We start from the raw sequence: 6,980 nt of genomic DNA, 5'->3' as shown, positions 1-6,980 counted from the left end.
CCCAGCTAATAGCAGATCTTTGTAACACACATTTCAAAACTATGTTTTTTTCTTGTCTATCTATTTAAAACCCCCAACACTCAGAACCTAGAGAAATTTGGAAAACAAATGAGTTCAAAAAAACCTCAGCTTTCCTAAGGTAATGCTTGGGTCTTTCCAGATTTTATGAGAGCTTTGGGGCTTTTTTGGCAAGGGTAATTCTTTTTTTTATTTTGGGAATCATCATATGTATTATTAAAACAGTCCAAGAAAAGGGGAACTTTTTCACTTTTTCCCAAATATTCCATGTTGAAACATGTTCTCTTTGGTTCATTCCCGGTTTTTTAAATTTTTCATGATTTTAGTTTTTTTGGCATTAAAAAACAAGCCACCCTTTTTCGCTTGTTTCTCTAACTTTATCTAGTATTTGTTGTAGTTCAGTGATACGCTGGCAATAAAAACTATATCATCGCTCCCTCGATTTGTAGACCCCCCCAACACCAAGTTCCTTCAAAATTCTTAGAGCACCTTTTCATAATTTTTTCAGAAATATATTAAAGAGGTGGGGAGACAGAAGCAACCCTGTGTACCCCTTTTTGATTTCGAACTTTCCCGTTAACCCCCAAAGTGTTCTACAGCTGCTTGTTTTGGTCATACATGGCTTTTATTAGTTGGATGATGGTTTTGGAAACCATATCTACATTTTATTCCAGGGATATCTGACAACAGTATAAAAAGCTTTCAATAACGATGAAACACAGGTATGGGTTTTTTTTGAGTTCTCGTTTTTTCTTGACAATTCAGATTTAAAATTTGGGTTTTTCGGGTCCCTTTTTCCGGGGCGAAAACCTCTTGTCGTCGAATTTTCCTTTTTAAAATTAAACTTATTTTTTTCAGCATAATTTCAAAAAAATTTTGGCTGTGATTTTTAAGAAATTGCCATTATGTTGCTTTGGGTGCTCACCTTTTTAGGTTGGGAGTAAAGATGATTTTACCCAGTTTTTGGCCCATTTTCTTTCATTCATATTTTGTACAGAGTTTGTAGAAGAAGTTTCAAATTTTCCCAGCTTCTTAATTAGTTTTTTATTTCACCTTTTCCCGGGGTTTGTTATTTTTTACCTTTTAGGGCTTTAAACTTCTCTAGCAGTGGCTTTTTGGGTTATTTCTTTGGCATTGAGTCAAATTAAGTTGTTGTAGTCTTTATTTTTTTTGTAAAGTTGGAACAAATTGATTCCATCTATTTTTGACTTTTTTTCCATCACATAAAAAAGCCCATCTTCTTTTTGATAGTGCCATTGTAGGTTAATTTTTCGGTGATGTTGTATCCTTGGTAGAGTTCTTTATTTGTTTTTGATAGAACAGTTTTAAATTCTTGGAATTTTCTTTTAAATTTTTTTCCTTATCTTGTCGCAATAATCTTTAAATTTTTGATTTTTTTTTGTAAATATTTTTTCAAGGATTTTGTTTCCCTTTTTTATTTTAGGTCTTTTGGGTTTAAATTTTCACTTGGGTTTTTTTTCAATCCAGGGGAATTGTCTTTTCTTTTTGGCGTAGTTTTTTAACAGTCCCTCAGCGGGAGTTCTTTCCTTCTTCCCATAACTCTTTTGGGTTTTTTTTATCATTTTCACTTTGTTTGAGTTTTTCAAATTGTTTGACATGTAATTCGTAATGTTATCAAGAGTTTGAGTCGAGTTTAGAGGTGTTTTGGACGTCCATCTTTTTAGTTTTTTTTAAAGTCGATGTAGTATTTGGTGGCAGTTGCGTCGGCACCAGGTCTTTTTGGCATTTTTTTGAAAAATTTTCCTTTTTTTCACACAGTAGAAATTTTGGTTGCTGTCTTTTGTCGGGTGAAAACCCGTGTAAAAAGTGTTTGGGGGGGTTTGGAACAATGTTTTGGGCATAACTAAATTTTTTGTACTACAGAATTCAATAAAATTTTTTCCTTTTTATTATATCCAAGGGCCGAATTTTCCACAGGTGATTTTTTTAGTTTTTTTTTCTACTTGGCGTTGGGGTTTCCCATGATTTTTTTACATCTCTTTGGGGATTGTGTCAAAAAGTATCTTGGAGAGAGTTTAAAAAAATTTCCATTTCTTCACCCATTTGCAAATGGTTTGGTGCGAAGCTTTGTTAATACTAATATTAGGGGTTTTTGCTTTTTTCTAATTTTTTAAAAATTTGATCATTATTGGCTGTACCCAATTAGTGCATTTGCATTTTTTTTTTCGTGAGAATCATAGCAACTCCGGGACTATAATTCCTTCTTTTTTCCAAAAAAAAAAGAATGTTGTTTTCTTATTTTTGAAACTTCCATACTTTCAATTGGCTCATTTTTCCTAGTTTAAAGTTTTATCATCCATTTCGTTACAGACAGATGTAATTTACCATCTTTCATTTCCCTTTCGTTCCCTTTCCCATTTTAATGTGTTCTTAAATTGGGCTGTTTTTTTTATTTTTCTTTGTCTTCCAGATGCATGTTTTAAACATGTCAGCCCGGTTGCCCCCTGACTAAAGCGCCCCTTGATAACCCCGCGACGGGCGATTGGAGATTATCGTTCTGTATTTAATATTGGTGTAGAGGTTTGTAGGAGAAAATAAAATTGATGGAATCCCCAGGTCCTTTTTAAACCCCAGTTCCCAATAACTAGGGGGGAACTATCTCTGCCGCTTTAAAAAAAAGTTTAAAGTAAAACGCCCGCATTATTTGGGAAACCAGTAATCAGAGAACTGAAGGTGTTTTACCAGAATCCCCTGCCCCGCTGCCGACAGTTTACCCCAACCCCGGATAGGGAGTTAAAAAGGGTCTATCCTTGTTCAAGGGGAAACCCCCGGGGCAGTTTTGTCTTTCCCAGGGCAGTAATTACAATAGGCAAAATTTTAAAAATATTATAATATATATATATATATATATATATATTTTAAATATTAATATATATATATTACTGAAGATTTTTTTTGTTTAACAAATTTAGGAGCTAACTGTGGGACGGAATTTTGGGGGAAACAAAAAAAAAGAAGAAGCAAAAATGAAAGAAGGAGCAGAAAAAAAGGAATGAGAAGAAGAAGCAGCAGAAGAAGAAGAAAAAGAAGAGGAGAAGTAAGAAATAATATATATATATATATATATAATATATATATATAATTATATATTAAAGAGAATCCCTTTTCTATATCCCCCCCCCCTTTTTTCAGAAAAACGAAATGTGTGTTTTTCTATGTTTCTGGCCTCAAATGTATATATATTCAACATTTTTGACAATACCTTATAAAAAGGGGATAAAAAAAATTACCATTGCAAGAAATCTATAAATTGATGAAAAAAGAAATGAAGTCTTTCTAGATGTTAAAAAAGGGGAAAGGGAAAGGTACCCCAAGTTACAAATAGTGAATAACACAAAAAACACAAAAACACGCCCACCAAAACAACACACAAACAAACACCCCCACACACACACACACACACCAACACAAACAAACCACACAACACACCACACACACACACCACACCACAACAACACACAACCCAAAAACACGCACACCCACACGCAACCACCCCCACCCCACACACACCACACCAACACCACACAACACAAAACAAACACAAAAACGGGCCCACCCACAAAAAATAACCACACACAACACCAAACCAAAACAACACCCACCCCAAAACAACCCCCGCACCACCACGCACACACAAAACCCCAACAAAACCACACACAAAAACACACAACCACACACCCACACACACCACCCCACCACACGCCCGCACACACACACACACACAACAAAAGGGAACCCCCCCTGCACACAACAACACAAGACTACACTTTCCCCACCTCACGAACACCAGAAACAATCCCATAACCCTTACACCACCCACCACACAACAGAACGCCAAAAAAACCCACAACCAATTGGTTTTCCCTGGTACAGCTGATATTAAATTATTAAATTTTATCCTTATATTATTAAATATTTTTTACAAGGCCGGGGTTTTTACCTTTTAGGTAATCTTTTTTTTTACGGGGTTACCACACTGATTGGGTGGTTCCCCAGGGTAGTAGGAATCGATGGTCCTTCCCAAGGGAAAAAAAAGGGGGGATCGAACTCAAGATTTCCTGGGGCCTCTGGTGATCTCTTTTTTTAATATTATTTAATTAAATATATTTATTTTACAATTTTAATATTATATTTTTACAATAATTTTAATTTTTTTTTATAATTTTTTATTTCCGGCGGGGACGCCGGGGGGCCCCAATGGGGAGGCTCGATAAGCTGCCAAGGTAACGGCCCCGGGGTTCGATCACCGGGCCCCCGGGTTGTTTCCCTTGGCAAGGCTTACCCCGAGCCTACTAGCATGGTTTGGGCCGCCAAACCCCGCATGATAAATGAGATGGGGACTCTAAAAAAAAAAAAAAAAAAAAAAAAAAAAAAAAACCCAGGGGGGGGCATGGAAAACACCCTTAAAACCGCTTGGAAGCCCCCGACGTAGGCCCTGCCAAGGTTAAGGCCATAAGACTTTCAGAGGCATTGAGTTTATTCAGTCACGACCCCCTTTTCCCCGGGGAAGGAACTCCCTCCCCCCCCCGCCTTACCAGGGGGGGAGCCCGCCCAATCAGGGTAGTCCCAAGCCGGTAAAAAAGGGGTTTTCCCTTTGTAACAGGACTCCGGGGAAAAATAGGACCCACACGTATATTTCCCAAAATCACAAACATGAAAAACTTTACAAAATTAAATATCAGTTTCCCGGCGGCTAGGGCAGGCCTCCGTTAAAAAAAGGGGTAAAACACGGCTCAAGAGAAAAAAATAACTTTTACCAAATCTTTAATCTTTTTTTCAAACCCCCCATTGTCGAGAAACGTTTGGCCCCAAGGGAAACCCTTTTTTTTCAATTTTTTCCTTAAAGGGATCGGGGGAAAATCCTTCCCCAAAACAACGCGCGGCGGGGATTCAAACCCCAAATAATTGCCGTTCGGCCCTGTTTGATTTCCCCCCCCCTTAAACCATTACCGCCTTCACAATTCTTCAAAGTTTGGTTTGTTGAGCCGCCTGGACAGCAATACTTTTGGTTTTATTTTATCCTTAAATGTTAGGGCCCCCTTCCCCACGGAATTGGACCTTTTTTGGGGAATATTTCCTTTTTTTATACTTTGGGACAGACTACTGGGGAAAAAAAACCCCAAATAAACACCACATAAAACCCAATAAATCACCACACAACAAACCAACCACAACCCGCCCAACAGAAAAACCAAAAAAGACAAACCCACGAACCCACCCAAACCTTCCCAAAAACAAAAACTACACAGGGTGTGGGTTGGGGGAAAAATGTTTTTTTCCTTAGGGGGCTGACGGAAAAGGGTTTTAAAGCCAAAAACCAGCAGCAAACCAAACAGCAACCAAAGGGCCCCTTCGAACAACAATTCCCCTTCACAACACACCCACCCACAAAACAAAACAACACAACCGAAAACACCCAACAACCCAACAGAAACGCCAACCCAAAAGCACAAAAGGCCCAAAAAAAAAAAGGAAAAAAAAAAAAAAAAAACCCAACAAAAAACAAGAAAAAAAAAAAAAAAAAAAAAAAAAAAAAAAAAAAAAAAAAAAAAAAAAACCCCCCCCCCCCCCCCCCCCCCCCCCCCCCCCCCCCCCCCCCCAAAACCGCCCCCCCACAGCCCCCCCCCAAACGGGCACACACGCACACACCCAAACACCCCAACGGCCCCCCCCCAAACGGCCCCCCCCCCCCAAAAACCCCACCCCCACAAAACAAAACCCCCCCCCCCCCCCCCCCCCCCCCCCCCCCCCCCCCACCACACCACACAACACCACACACACAAAAACACACCACACAACACACACACACGCACACCACACGCACACGCACAACAGCACACACAAATCCACAAGGGGTGTCCTTATTTGGGTTTCTGGTCGGTACTGAAGAACGAAAAAAGGAGCCCGTGGTGCAAAGGGGGGCGAAAAAGAATCTGTGAACTGGAGGGCTTTCAACGTGGGTTTTCACCAAGTAGTACAGTCCTTTTTTGGGGTTTAGCAGTCGACTTTAAGCCTGCGTCAGAAAAAGCACATGGTAAGCCAGAAGAAGCATTTTTGCTGGAGTGAATGTGTGGTCTTTGTAGTAGACGGATTTTAATTTGTCAGAAAAGAAAGAACCCTATCTTTAAGTGGTTTGCGTTCTATGGAGGAATTTTTTCTCTTAAATATCCCCCGGGTTTAAGAAGAGTGTAATAGGGGGCAATGATGATCAGATGGAGGACCGAAAGTGGAGTCTTTTAAAATTTTTTTAAGTTTTATATAATATATAAATAATAAATATATATATATATATATATTTTTTTTTTTTTTTTTTTTTTTTTTTTTTGGTGTATTTTTTTTTTTATTTTTGTTAATTTATTTAGTATTTAAAAAAATAAAAAAAAAAGGGTTATTATTTTTATTATTATTAAATTTTTTTTTAGGTACACCCATAATAGCGATGATTTTTGAATATGTTTTTAAATGAATGTTTTTTTAATTTTAAGTAGTTTTCCTTTTTAGTAATTACGCGAAAAAGGGGCAGATCATTAATTTTATAAGGGGATTTTTAAAGTAATTTTGTGGTGATCGCCTTTTATGCCCTTTTTACAAAATTAAGTAAAAAATTTTTTAAAATGGAATTACCCCAAAAAGAAAATTTTCATTACTGATTTTACCTCGATAAAATAAAGACGATTTTTTCGATTTAAAATTTGTTTTTTTTGTTTAACATCGGGATGCTTTTTGTTTTCGCCGTGGGCTCCACCAATCCTCGCCCCTTTGTTTTGATTGCATTTAAAAAATTTTTTTTTTTTCTTTCTTTAGTCATAAAAAATCAAAACCGGGGCATAAGCTTGGGGGTTGAAATTTTTTTAAAAAAAACCAAAAAAATGGCCCCGAAACCCCGCAGGGGCCCGGGGGAAACCCCGTCATATTAAAAATTTTTTTGGGGGGGAATTTTT

Source organism: Penaeus monodon, chromosome 13 (assembly GCF_015228065.2).
Source record: "Penaeus monodon isolate SGIC_2016 chromosome 13, NSTDA_Pmon_1, whole genome shotgun sequence".
In the NCBI taxonomy this organism is placed as follows: Eukaryota; Metazoa; Arthropoda; class Malacostraca; order Decapoda; family Penaeidae; genus Penaeus; species Penaeus monodon.
Note: the sequence above shows the minus strand (reverse complement) of the source record.